General features: G+C 41.0%; 1 protein-coding gene across 2 annotated transcripts in view; it reads right to left on the reverse strand.

Moving 5' to 3' along the window:
* FYN (FYN proto-oncogene, Src family tyrosine kinase) overlaps positions 1-14,748 on the reverse strand; it is a 136,850-nt gene that overhangs the window by 72,835 nt on the left and 49,267 nt on the right. For both annotated transcript variants that reach the window (XM_074896176.1, XM_074896175.1), the window contains exon 2: positions 4,513-4,583. The gene's annotated coding sequence lies outside the window, so the exon portion shown is untranslated. The remainder of the gene's footprint in view (positions 1-4,512; positions 4,584-14,748) is intronic.

Consider the following 14,748-nt stretch of genomic DNA (forward strand, 5'->3'; position numbering starts at 1 on the left):
GAGCAAATCTTGGTAAACTCCAAGCTATTTTAAAATGCTCAGGTATTTCCATACACTTTCCTTCCTAAGGATGCACGATAATCTTCAATGCATAGGAAGAGATAATGAAGATACGCAACAGAAGCACATTAGTGCCCAAATGGGGGCCAAGTGGCCCATCAGTGCTCAAATTATTGACTCTGGAAAACTACTCAAAATAGGACCAAAATACACCAGGTCAGCCCCAATTACAGAGAACAGCTAATGATTCCATCAAAGCCTCTTGTGGGCATAGCAGAACACAGGTAATAAAGCAAAATTTACAGTGGGCTATTTTTGCAGTGAGAGCGCATATTCTAAGCTCTTTGCAGATAATACATAGTTGTTCTATAATACTTTATGTCAGAAACCTGACCAGTGTGAAGAATCACCAAGAGAAATTCAACAGCATTTTTGGTAGATATCAAGGATGTAAATAATGGTATCATACAAATTGGACACCCGTGAATGCACAGAGCATCACAATCTTGGCAAACAAATATAATATGTGTAAAGATACTGAAAATGTGGTTTTATATAATCCCTTAAAATCAAAGCAGGCATTACCTGCTAATATATTTTTTTTTTTTAAATAGAGAAGAAAAATCTGCCTGTCCAGATGTTTTTTAATGAAAAAAAAACCAAAACACAATATCAGATGAGTGTCTTAGCAGCTGAAGTCCAAATTTTCCATGATATACCTGAGCAACTAGAAATAGCTGAAACCATTGTTTAAGATGTGCAGTTGCTTCTAACCTACACAGAAGCGTGCAGACAGAAGCACAGCATCTCAGATTTCAGCTGAAACATCAAAAAGCCCCAAACTTGGGGAGGTATCCCTGCCTAAATTCAAAGGGAAAAGAGCAGTGGACTTCTGGGCCCTGAGGTGTATGTTCTGCTTCAAGGTCTGTGTCTGAAGCATTCACGGCTTTCCTGGGAAGAGGAAACCTATAGGAAAAGGATGAGCACACAGAGGTGCACCTGGCATGGGAAGATCCAGATCAGGTTTACGATACAGCAGCCCCTCTATTAACTTCACAGCTTGATCCTCCTCTGATTTTTACAGCTGTAACCAACTAAAGGGTCTAAATGGGCAGGGACAGAACACCATACTGTACAGCGTAAGTCATGCTTAGAATTAAAAAAACCTCTTCTGAAAGGCAAGTTTCAAGGGGAATCTGAACTGGCAAAGAGCAGTCTGACAGGGAAAAAAATAAAACACAGATCACCCCAAGGTTTTCAGCCCTACATCAGCTACGCATCTTGGGATTCCTTGCAGTCGTGTAAGTATCTGATGCAGAGGGATGGCCGTTCCATAACCGCCTGCTGAACACCGTGTTCAACGCAAGACAGGTCAAACCTGTAATGCCATGCAAATATCTGCTCTAACATCCACAAGGCTGCTTTACAGGAATCTCATCAAAAGAGGTCTCTTTTCACACTGCTCAGAAAGATATCATCAGCTTAGCTGAGGGAGTTTTAAATTCAGCCAAGATTTCCCTCCCAGCATTCAAGTATACTTCTCTAATCAGCTCCTAAAACCACTATGAATTTTTGATCTGGAGGCTGCATGACCTTTTCTAGGACTTTGATACAAGATGAATAAATAACTGCTGAGCCTCTGAGCTCAGCTGCTACGTCAAGATAAATTCAAAATGTTCTCTTGATGTCCTGTCCTTCTTGGATTCAGTGGGTTAGGGACAGAGACTGGGCAAAACTTGTTTCCTTTTTTTCTAATTATTTTTAAACTCTCTGGGAATTTGGAATGCTATAGGCAAATCAACAGTGGAGTGAGAGGCATTTCAGAAATCCTTACATACGAGAAACTCAAGGTTCCTGGTTATTCTACCTCAAAATAAGATTTTGCAAACAGTTTGATGTGGAAAGAGGGGAAGGAACAGCTGTGAAAACAGCAAAATTCGCAGAGTCTATTTACATATTATAATGGCTCCAGGAAAACAATATTAAATTCTAGGGCAAAATCCTGGAACATGGAGTGGTACAAACCCAGCTCCAGACTGGCTTAAAGAAGTTCCAGGATGCTTACAATCCAGCATTGAGAAGTGTCTCTTGTAATTGGCTTATCTATCTAAGTAAGTCAGGAAAACAGGTAGTTTTCAGGAACACCAGTTTTTCAGCTAACCTTCTCCCAGGTTTTGAGATTCAACCAAGTCAAGCAGCCATGCTCTCCAAGTATGAACATGAACTATAGGTTGGGAAACACCACCCAAGTAGAACCTCCGTATCCCACCTCAGACTGTGGGATTTTTTTTCCCCCACTAACAAGTATACTGCATCTGTATGACACCACATTTCCTCAGAACCACAAGAAGCAGCTTCCCTGATTTTGGGGTCTTCTCCAAGACTCCTCTCTCACAGGCAGAGAAGATTCAAAGTCCACACTGATCAACAGTGAGCAACAACAGTGAGAAGCAACAAGGAAGCATTTTTTCACTCTGAGGATGGTCAGATATGGGAACAGGTGCCCAGAGTGGCTGTAGAGTTTCCAGCCTTGGCATCCAGCTGAACTCTGAAAAACAAGGCCCTGGGAAACCTGACCTAATAGGACCTGTTTCAAGTTGGGGTTTGGACAGAATAGTATCTGGCAGTTTCTTCCAACCAAAATTATTTTATGATTCTAAAAAACATGCTGTTTCTGTCTCTTTCCTCTTGCTTCTCTTGAGCTATGCTCTTTTATTAAGGCCAGCCATGAAGACTAGGCTGGTCTCAGCTGATGCATCTTTGAAAGGAAATGAAAACACAGCAATCTAACTACTAGGTCTGATGATAAACGTTTTTTTCCTTGCTGTCACACAGCATCACTATTTCTGAATTATGACTCTAGTCCTTGACCTGTGAGCACCATAGCTTTGTCACACCCCACACAAACATCAGCCAATGTCTAAGGACACTCGACAACTTTTAGGATGTATCATTACTACCACCGAAAAGAAAACCAGATATAGATCCTATCCTATCTTGCAGTAACAGAAGTCAGCACAAACTCTCATGGACTAATGAGCTCGTGCTGCTAATCTGTGGCTCATCTTTGGCTCTACCACTAAATTCTAGTTAAGTAATTGTTGTTCGTATTCCCCAGTATACAGATATAGGTGCAAGCTTACAACATGGCCAATTGTCAGCAAAGCCAAACTGCAGAGAGAAAACTGCTTAAAAGAATGAGCTACAGTAGGGTTTATCCAGGGACCATTGTACAGGACTTTTCATGCATTTGGGCAACTTTTTTGTAAAATTCTGATCTTGGTTATCTTTTCTTATCTCTAAGACTATACATGCTGCAAAAGGCTAAATGATCTACATTTAAACATCTGCTAGCTAATCCAGATCTTTCTGTATGATGTAACAACATCTGGGTTTTTTAAATAGCAGAAAAAAGCAAGTGTTCTCACAGAGCCAGACTTTGATTTTCAGTTTTCTGCCCTGCAGGCTATCCGACTCTGAAGTCTTCTGCCAGTGGAGAATAAGCCAGTTTTCATCTGCAATCTGCACATGCTGGCTAAAGAAAAAGTAGCAGTCCAATACCCTGCTTGGCCAAGGAAAAGAAAGGACATGATCTTCTGCTTTCATTTTTTTCCCAAGGGTGATGGTGATCGATTGGCACTAGCCAGAACTGTATATATTGACAGTCTCCTAGAGGGAAAAGCCTCTAGATAAGTCTACAAACTACTGCAGATCTGCTGCTTTTCTGCAGTTTGGAAGCGTTTTCTCAGAATTACTTCCCTCCAGTTGGGGCATGTCACCAATTGCCTCCAGTTCTCTGCTGCCTTCTTCTCACAGCAGCACAGACACATCATACATGACATGCCATATTCCCATAGTGCCTGTAGGACCAGAAGTCTGTAGGAAGCCCGTGCCTCTGGAAGTGTTGCATACAGAACAGCCAGAGAAGCAGCAAAGCTTGTCACGTGGGATGGAAACCAGGAATAGGAAAACTAGTATAGCACACAAGAGCATTAACTACCCCCTTATCTCTCAGGCATAAGCTCCTCATCCTAGCTCCATGTGGCAAGCGTGTCAGTCAGATGTTCTGAGGATGGATGGAAAGATTTCAGAGCAACTGGACATCCCCACCACTTTGGAGGTTTGTGCTTCCTCTGTATTATTTTTTCTCCTGATTTTTTATACCACTAGCATGCTTTTTTTGTTCCCCTTGTTTTTAAATTAGGCCTTTGTGTTTCTTCTACTCTAGGTTTTAGCTCAACCACTTTTCAGCAGAATATAACATCTAGAAATACAAGAAGCAGATGCCACTGGAGCAAATGAAACTACATTCCTCGCCCCGAGGCCTGGCATGCTGTTTTCTGTCAGTTTCTTACACTGTGAGTCTCCATACCAGAAGAAGAAAAACACATATAATCAACTATGTCTTTGTATATTCCATCAGCTAAAAAAAAAATAAAAATGAAAAAAGCTAAAACAATCTTTCTGAAATTCTCATTGAAAACCAAAATTGATCAAGACAGCACCACTTACCAGAATTTCCCCCCCAGACAGAGCAAGTTTACATTCACCACATTTCCTCAAAAATGGCTTGAAAACACACCCTGTAAAACAAGGAAGAAAAGGAAAGAAAAAATTAGTGACTGGAACACCACAAATTATGCTAAACTTCTTTCTCACTCTGCTAACATTTATCACCAAACTTCCACCATTTTTCCTGTTTTAGGGAAGGAGGTTAATTGGATTTGAACCTTCACAACTAATTATTAAATTCCACCAGTATTGTGAAAAACGTTAAAATAATTGCAGGATTCCCTCAGACTGCTCAGACGCATCACTGTCACTGCAACGACAGCTATTCAGACTTCAGGGAGACAAGGTCAACAACACGAAACATGCAGCAGCATACAGTAAGTGTGCCAATTATTTTAGATCCAGCCCTAAAAAAAATGGTCAACTCTGTATCTCTTAGTGATTTTGCTTTAACAAACTGCTTCTGAAATATGATGCATGTAAGGGTCTCAACAGCCTCCATGCTTGAAAAACTAAACAAAGAAAAAAAAAGGGTTTGTTCCATAGTACATTTCTAGACTATATTAATTACTCTGCATTTTCTAGAAGAACAAAGAAGAAGTAGTAAGTCAGCACAATATCCAGTTCGACGCACACTAGGGCCAGTCTGAAGAAGATGGAGAGCAGAAGTGACAAATGCCATCATTTTGCCAACCCTGAGTAAATTTCAAATGACAGCTACTCCTTATTTTTCCTTGAGGCGAAATCTTTGGAAGAACAACTCATGGAGCACAGACTAACAATGATGTTAAAACATTTAGTTTGTAAAATCCTAGAAGATGGAGGAGCTATGATTCTGCTGGGGTTCAGGTTTGGAAACGGTAACTGTACATTAAATGGAGAAGCACACACATTTCAGTGCCCAAGTGTCCACACCAGTGAAGCCAAACTGATTTGAACTATTTTAAGCTCCCATTCCCCCCCCAAGTACATGGCTGAATTTTCCACGAGAGAGGCATCTGTGAAATTACTGCTAGATGAGTAACTTTACAGCTATACACAGATGACTTGGAGCCCTGCATTACTGATCACAGAAACCTGCCTCAGCTGCCCAAGCAGCAGATCTCTGCACCAGCATCTCTCCTGAAGGATGCTGTAGGCATCCACGGGAAAGGAAGGAAGAATGGCTTCTTAGGTCAAATTACTTTTAGTGGTCATTGTTACATGAAAAGTAGCTACAAAAATAAAATTTCTATTAAGGAATAAATCTTCCTTAAAACATGGCAACCACATTACATTGCTCTAAATCCCGATCAGCAGGCAGACCTCTGATCTCATAAGGCTGAAACTTCATTTTGGGTGGAGAGTTCAGGGTGGGGAGAGAAGGAAAAAAAAAAAAAAAATCTTTATAAATCAGAAGAGACTGTTGTGAAAGTTTTTAGGAACAGACATTTTTAATCACAAAACTACAAACCAAAGCATCTTCTCTGCTTGCTTTCTTTGTTCAGTGGTTGAGAAAAAAACCTGGGCATATCAAGGAATAAAGAAAAAAACCCAACACCCTCTCCTCCCCCAACACCTTTTGTACAGCTTGGCAGAATTTGTGAAAACACTGAAAAAAAGATGGTTCTTAACTGCTTTGCTCAAACTCGGGAAAAGTGGTTATTATTCCAATGCCATCCATTTCCCTCCCTAGCTTCCAGGCATTTGGCCTGGAAATAAAAAATCAAGTCTAGAAACTCTACTTCTGCCTCTGAACTAATTGGATAACATCTGCATGCAAACAAGTTAGGAGCTTAAGAGACGAGCCAGGTCTGAAACAATCCAATAGCACCTCGACTCCAGATTAGCTCATTATTTTCTTCTACACCAAGAGACTGATTTAATAATTTCCTCAGAGAAGTGACAAATAAGGGAAACTCTGTACTCCATGCTGCTGGTCCCATGAATACTTGAAAGACAGGGATCAGCACCACTGCCAAAAGAGGCTGAGCCGACCCCCAGCACTGGTGTGGAGCTTCTGGATGCAGCCCCAGCAGCGCTCCATCCCTCTCTCCCTCACCTCAGCACAAATGCCTGCGCAGCAAACAGGGCTGGGGGAACAACCTGGATTAAAATGAACTGGGTGAATTCTTTAGCCCAGTTCACAAAGTAACTGGGAAAAAAGAAAAAAAAAAGAAAAAAAAAAAAAAAAAAAAAAAAAGCCTGTGCTGGCATTAGGGAAAAAGGGAGGACAGTATGGACAGACATACATAGGATTTGGGGAATGGCAGGTCTGCCTATGTGGCTGCAGTACTACTTTCGACCGACAGCTGTGATACTGGACTGCATGCAGCAGCCTTAATACATGGTAAAGGAGTCTAGTCCAAGCCTCTGTTGAGACCATGTATGACAAAAGCTAGCAATAGGTCTAGGTAAAGGGCTATCTAAATCTGAGTCAGAGATACAGTTTACCACGTCTTTAGCCTTTCAAGATCTTTTGAAATTCGGGGGTGGCCTGTAGAAAACTCTGAAACTTTTCCAGGGAATGCTTTTTGCTTGATTTTAGAAGATGATATAAAATGTGCACTGTCTCTCTGGCTACAAAGGACATGAGATATTTGGAGGTAGAGTGGGGCAAGAGGGAAGGGCACATTTTTTGCTGAATAACTGGGGGTGAAGGTTGGACATGCCTTGCAGAAAGAAACAAAGTTTATTCACTCTTTCTTTGTATTCAGTCTGGGCTCTGTACAGAACTTGGTTTTAGCCTTGGTGATTTTCATTCTATATAAGCATGTAGGAGGAATATTCCTTTTTCTTGAAGACTTTGGATAACATTACTTATCTCCAAATTCTGACCAGCACTTTTCAGAAAAGCTTTGCTGACTTTGGAGAACACAGCGTAGGAGGTGCAAAATAAATAAACAAAGGCTTCACCACACCAATTTTGGTTTCTTTTGCAATTGGTATAATAAATATACAAGGTGACAAAAGGTTTGTCTGACCAAAATTACTAATGGAGGACAGCTTGCATTCCCAAGTTTCTGTGCTTGGGAACAATGAATACCTGGAAATAGCCATGTGATTATTCACTGAAAGGTGCCCTTCTTTTGGATAAATCTATCTTTACAAATAGTTCTTTTAACAGAAGGCATTTACCATACAAGGTTTTGATTTGCTTCTGTTATGAAAAGTTGGCTGTAAATGCACAAAAGTATACCCTAATATCCAACAGGCTGCTGGCATCAAATGAATGGCATATAGTAAATGTTTAGGTTTATTTGTTACTCCAGCCAGCAGAAGAACAGAGAAGGAAGAGAAATTGCAGATGAAGGAAAAGTGTTGAGAATGAAAGCCTTTTCTGAAAAAAATCACCTTGAACTCCCCTTCTGCTTGCCATCTAAAATCAAATACAGAACAAGGCTGTTCTAGAGTACAGCCAATTGAATAGTACCAGATATAAGCAACATCAGCTTCCTCTGAGTAGCTGCAACTTGCTACTCATCCCAGACCAAAACATTTACAACAGGGTCACCCCAAACTGTGACACATACATCGCTGCCAATATGGAAGCGGTGTCCAAACGAAAGCTGTCCAAGCATCTCCTCCTAAATGGTAAGACATGGTAAAATGGTTAGCACACCAACAGACATGAAAAGTTCCTCTGAATCTCAAAGAAACTTAATTTGAAACTTTAAAGAAAAATAAAACACTCTTGGGAAATAATCAGGGTTATTATGTGCCAGGAACAGCCTTTTCCTGGAAGCAGCACCAGCTTCAACAAATTGGAAGTTTTTACTAAAAAAACATACTCCCCTCCCAGTGTTGCACATGTACCAGCAGTGTTTTTATGTAGCTGTGTGTAAAAATTACTTTATTTTTGTAAAGAAAAAAGTATTTTATGAAAGGTAATGTGGTGAGTAGCATAACCTCACGTCATTTGCGTGTTCGGTTTCGTGACATTGCCTGCTTCATGAAACAACCCCTGTTTCTTCTCATCAGCTTCCAGATACGTCTTTGTCAGTTCATACTGAGATCAGAATGAAGTTTATTACTACTGGCAAAAGAGCAATCACTGACAACACACATAGTAACTACTTTTTTCTCAAGCCTGCACTCCCAAATCCATTACACCCACCAACTTCAAGGATCTTTGGATTAAAGTCCACCATGAACAATCCTATATGTGAACCCACAAACCTCAATTTTTCAATTTACCCACCATTAAACAAGACAAAAACATGATTTAAGGCATAAAAGCAGTTACATGGGGGATTCTGGTCTGGTACATGTTGCAGTTGTTGCAGTTCATGCAAGCTTCACCCAGCTGGAGGAAGTGACTGGCTGGAGTCATAAGTAATCTTAAATACTTTTCAAATGCTAGTAGATGTAATTCAATTTATGATACTCAAACACAGAAGAAACTCTACATAATGATAAGCATCTGTCAGTTTTCTATTAGCAACATGCTTCTGCTACTGTTTTTTCAAACCTCAAGTAGAAGCAAGCTTCCCTGGTTCTTGGGCTGCTATTTTACTTGGCAAAATATGGAAGAAGGAGTTTTCAGGTTGAATGGTTTACAAATTAACACATCTGTGTCAGGATGTGTAACCTGTAAATGAACTGGATCCGCTTTGTAGAGAAAGTGTTGGTTAGTCTGTCGAGCAGCAGCCTTCCTTTTTATATATGTCCTAATGTAATTTGTATTTATGTTAGATTACATTAAGTATATTTTGGGCCATGAATTAGTCCAGAAGGTATTTTTCAGTAGTAGGTTACTATGGCCCTACAGTAGCAGAGTCTTGAGTCACCCTTTTTTAGACAGGTTGAGGATTCTATTACCCAAGAGGCTGCTGACACTGGCATTTGAACAAATGTACAGAGGCACGTGTTCAGTTTTGCCTAGGGTGCAGCATTTCCCATCCATTCCCATCATTTTAAGATTTCTAATCCTAGTAAACCCCCCCGAAATTTTTTAAAGATCCCAACCCTTCTAAAAGCAATGTGGAACACAAGAAGAAAAACAATCTCCTGCATGCTGACTTCATATGGCCATTTTATAAAGGAACTGCACATCTTAACTTACATAAAGCAATCTTTTACTGTGCAATGCCAGATTACATATAAACACCCCTTATCCTGTGAACATCTAAACGCTTTCCAACAAACATTTAAAGAGAAGCCTATAGGTTTGCTCTTAGATAGAGACAGGCTCCCTGTTAGCCTGAAACTATCCCTTGCCTAAGTGAGGGTTCCAGATCGCAGGCGTATGATATGAAAAAGCCTAGTCATCAACAGGGCTGGGGGGGAGAGCTGAGGGGTAGAAAGACAGAGCTCCTACTGGAAGCAGCTCTTGCAATGAGTACAGACACAACCCTGGACACCAGCAGAGGGAAAAAACTCAGCAACACAATTAGAAGACTCTACTAAGACAACACTGTCATTCAGGTGGTTCGTCCTGCCATGCAACAGTGCCAAAACTTAGGAAGAGGATGGTGGCTATGGCCCCAGCATCCTGGATTTTTTCGTATGAAAGTCACTGGAATTGTAAAACAGTTACTTGAAAGCTTCATGCACTTGCAGGATGTAAATAAGGATAACTAGGTCCCTCTCTTAAAGGAGTCCCAAAGGAGAATAGTAGTTTAAAAAAAAAAAAAAGTTGTCTGAACTATCAAACTCGCGGCTGTCTAAAACCACATCTTTCAAACTGCTGCCCTTTCCATTTGGAGCAGGAGGAACTCAGAAGCAAAGTCACTGTTGCTGTGGCAATGAGTCCTAAGAAACAGGAAACAAGGGAGAAAAAACTTCAGGAAAATACAAAGACTTTGCCTGAACTTTTTCTACTTTTATAAAACAGAGCTATGAAGAGAAAAAAACCACAAACTGTGTTAAAGATCATAAACTGAACTGCTTCTTTTCTGTGCCACTAATCTCCTCACACATTAGATCTACTGACTTCTCGTTAGCAGACATGCCGCTGTCAGCTGGTCCCCCCGTCCTGTGTGTCCTGTGGCTTTCGGCCCTGCTGAAGCATTCTGCTTGCTCTCCTTCTCCCTGGGATGCTTCACTCCCACAGGCAGTTTAAGCCCCTTGATATTGCCAGGTCAGTACCAGTGGTATTAGTACCTTTTCCCTCTCTCAACTTCCAGGCAGGATAAACTAAATTAAATCTCCCTTACATTTACAGCTGCTTTTCTAGGCACCAATGTGCTCTTTAACACAGCAGAGAGCTAAAAGCGTAAAGGAGCTGGGTTCTGAAAGCATCAAGGTACCATGTAACCAAGCACTCCTGCATGGCAAGTGCCAACACAGGTAGAGCGTGCAGATGCGTACAGCGAAGTAGCAGAGGCAGATACAACAAATCAGAAGATGCCAGAAGCGTTAAAGAAACACTCGGTGGGACAGCTGGCACTTACAATGAGCAAGTGGAGCACACCACTGAGAGGGTACCAGTGATGGAAAGGCAAACGCCACGGCACTTATGGCCTATTCCTAAATCCTGCCTTTTGAGGTTGTTCTGGGAAGATCCCCCAGTCTGTGGCACTCCTCACCATCCCCACTGCCTGGGAGAGATGCAAGTGTCTATCTCTTTTGTGAGCTGAAAGCCCGCATATGTACTGCGTACCTTGGCTGCCCCGCTGGAACTGCCTGCCCCTGCGTCAGGCGGCTGTTGGCTATCAGGACGGCTGAGCAATCAATAGGGGAAGCCATTAGCAAGCTCAATACCGAGCGTGGACTTGGACTGAGAATGTTACTCATATATGAGGAGCATGTGATTGCAGCAACATGCTTTAGTTCTCAAAACACCAGAAAAACTACTTCATTAATTGTGGAAAGAGTGTTCACATTTCTCTTTGCAGAAAAATGAGAAGTACTATGCACCAAACTTTTTTTTTTTTTTAAATAAATGAATGGAGCCCATAGTCCTAAAAATAGATTGCACTCTTCAACCCTCTGAGCTGGCTCTTAGGAACGCTGCTGGGCATCCCTGGAGCCAAGGAAGGGCATGGGCAGGCAGCGAGGCAAGGACGGTGGCTGGAGCCAGTGTTGCGTCCCTCTCCTGCACCCTCAGCCTGCACATCCTTCCCTGCCTAATATCTGGGATCAGTGGTATCAGTGAACTGCTTCTATGGCCAGAAATAAGCACTCGCATCATTATGAAAGTTAAAAAAGATAGCAAGGGAAAAAGAAAAAAGCAAGAATAATACAACATTTTAGAAGCTTTTGTTTTAATAAACGATTCTGCAATTTATCTCAAAGAAGGGAATTTTTTTTTCTAAAGATATGGGATTGACCCTAAAGTACCTTTAGCAGAACCTGGCTAAACAGCATATTTATAAACCCTCTGCAAAAGCAGTAAAGGCCATTTAGAAGTGCAATTACATTGCAATGTAAATAGAGGTTTTCTATATACATAAATTTGGTTTTTTTAAACAACTGTTTTTATAAACAATTTTTACCCTCCCCATTAAGAGAGAACCTTACTTAGGCAATAAAGATTTTTGTGCTTTAATCAGTGTCCAGAGCTTTAAATAAGGACATTATATCCATGAAGTAAAATGAGAATGAACGCATACATATACAGTATATATAGAATATATATGCTAATGTTGCAATACTATAGTAGTCATAATGTCAGCTATTCCCATTGTGCAAAAAATCATTAAAAATACACACACGGGAAGAAATGATCTCAAGTCATGGCCAATTTACTTACAGGCTTTAAACCTTTAAAGAATTCAGCACATAGCCTATCATTCTTAGGATAAACTGGGGGTGAAAAAGGAACAGTGCATTACTAAGAACTTCTTGTAGTTAAGTCAATTCATGTATTTAGCTAATTTTGAGTATGTCAAATAATATTTGTATCTTGTACATGTAATACTTTAATGGATTAAGCACTCCGTAGATTGTACATTTGATTTTCCTAACTACTGGAATCTTAAAATTGTCATGGAGTGAAATGAAAGCGTGGCACAGTCTGCAATTCACCCCACGAATTGGGGGGGGTGGGGGTGGAGTGAAGGCAAAGCCTTTCTTTGCAGAAGCTACACCACCTACACGTGGTCACATTTCCTGATGTGAAATATAAATATGTTGAAAAGAGGCTGAAATTTTGCAAGAGTGAACTATTTGTAAACCTATTTCTGTATCAAAGAAAGCCCCCGAAGCGAAAAGTAAACAATGTAGAAAAAGAATATAGCAACACGATTAAGATGCAAACAATGAAAATTCTTCACTGTAAACTAATTATTAACTACAGCGAGCTGAAAATAAACTGTTTCCTTTTTGCCATGTTCACTTTAATCTTCTGAGAGGCAGGAAGGGGGAAGACGGGAGGAGGCAGCAGTTTCAGACTTGTGGAGCTTATCAAATCCCAGATCGGATGATTAGAGCAAAGCTAAGAAGAAAACATCCTCTCTCCCCACGTCCCTCCCCCCAGAAAGGAAGCACAACCTTTAGGACCAATCTGCAATGTTTGTTTGTTGCTCTTTAAAGGACTGCTCTGGAGAGCGTTTTTCTTAAGCTGTTTTTATCTCTTTCTGGAATTTTCAAAATAAACAAGAGTACTGGAAATGGAAGAACAGAAAACGTGACATTCTGGTTTTGTTTTTTTTTGTTTTGGTTTGTTTTTTTTTTTATAGTGAGACAAATAAAGCAAATAAATAAGGTCCTTGGTTGTCATAGAACACAAAGTAGAAGGGAGTAAGAGCTTTAAACCCGAGAAGCATCACTGCAAAACTTAGGAAAAATCACTGATGGGCTGAGGGTGGAGAAAAATGAAAAAGAGGGCTGCCCCTCATGCTACTTCACTGATTATTTATTTACTTATTTTAATAATGAGATTTCATGTTGTTGAGCTCTATATCCAGGAAAGAAAAAAAAAAAAAAAAAGAACAACCACCCCAAAAAAAGTCACTGTATTTCGACAGTTTACTTTCCAAAAAAACCCCTGCTCTCTAGAGGCTTCCAAAAAACACTCCCATAATGAAAAACAGGAAATTAAATTCTCAGGACAACACACTAGAAATACAAATGAAAAGATTTTGCAGTGACATAATGCTGCAGCCTCAAACACGGGATCAAGTCTTTATTCTTTCACACTGCCCTTAAATACATCAGATCTCCCCTTAGAAAGCAAATGTCCCGGTGTGAACCTGAATAAACACAAAGTCTGTGTAATTCCAAGATTTTGCTACATTTATGCAAAACCTCTGCAATACAAAAGCCACACAAAAACATTTATTTTGCTGAAATATTCTATGGATTTAAAATATCATTACTATTCACTATAACACCTTCTACTTTTTTTGTCGTCCCCCCCCCCCTTTTTTTTTTTCCCCCCAAGATTAAGCAAAGGCCTCAGCAGTGGAACTAATGAAACTGGATTTCCAGCTCGTTTGGGCTCATGATGCTAAATTTACAATGTGAGTCCCTCCCGGGCTGCATCTCGGTACTCCTGGCTCCCCCACACCGCTGGGTGCCCAGTACCCAGCCACATTTGCTGGGCAAGCCTTGCTGTAGCTGCCAGGCGGCCGCTCTGGGGGTGCCCATGGCACCCTGCCCCTGCCAACCCACATCCAGCCCATCTCCTCAGCGCAGCCAATGCATCAGAGAAAGGACCGGGAAGCCAGATGCTGCCCCTGCAGCCCCCTCCCTGGTTGGAGCCGGCCATGAAGTTACAAAAGAGGACTGGCGCACAGACACACCAAGTTAACAGCCTAACCCCCACTTCCTCGTGAAACTAGGCTAGAAAATCTGGGTTTTCTCTTGCTGTGCCCCCCCTCCCCGCACCCAACTATGCAGATGCAGTGTATATATATATGTATAAAAAAAGCACAGCATAGGCATAAGGCTTAAGGGCTATGCTGTATCCCTGAACAGCATCTGGATTACTGTCTCAGGCATGTTTCAGAAGTGTCACTGGCTTCCTGTTTAATATTCATGTTTTATTGCTGCACAAAGTCAGCCTCCGCTCAAAGAGCAATATATTACTTCACATCCTCCAAGCAGATCCTTAATGAAGATATTCTGGTTTCTTGATATTCAGAGACCTTCTGTTGGTATCAGCAGAAGATCAACATATGCTTGAACACACAGCATGCAGAGAACGAGAAGTCAGCTCTCCCTATTAAGACCGAGCCACAGGATTAAAATGGAACCTTGAATGACCACGTAGGTTGCTTCCCCACTCAAGGCAGAATCAACTGTACGTATGTTATTCTTTTTATTAGGCCACCTGACCCAGGTGGGGGAAAATAGATGTGCTTTAGGGTC

Source organism: Athene noctua, chromosome 1 (assembly GCF_965140245.1).
Source record: "Athene noctua chromosome 1, bAthNoc1.hap1.1, whole genome shotgun sequence".
In the NCBI taxonomy this organism is placed as follows: domain Eukaryota; kingdom Metazoa; phylum Chordata; class Aves; order Strigiformes; family Strigidae; genus Athene; species Athene noctua.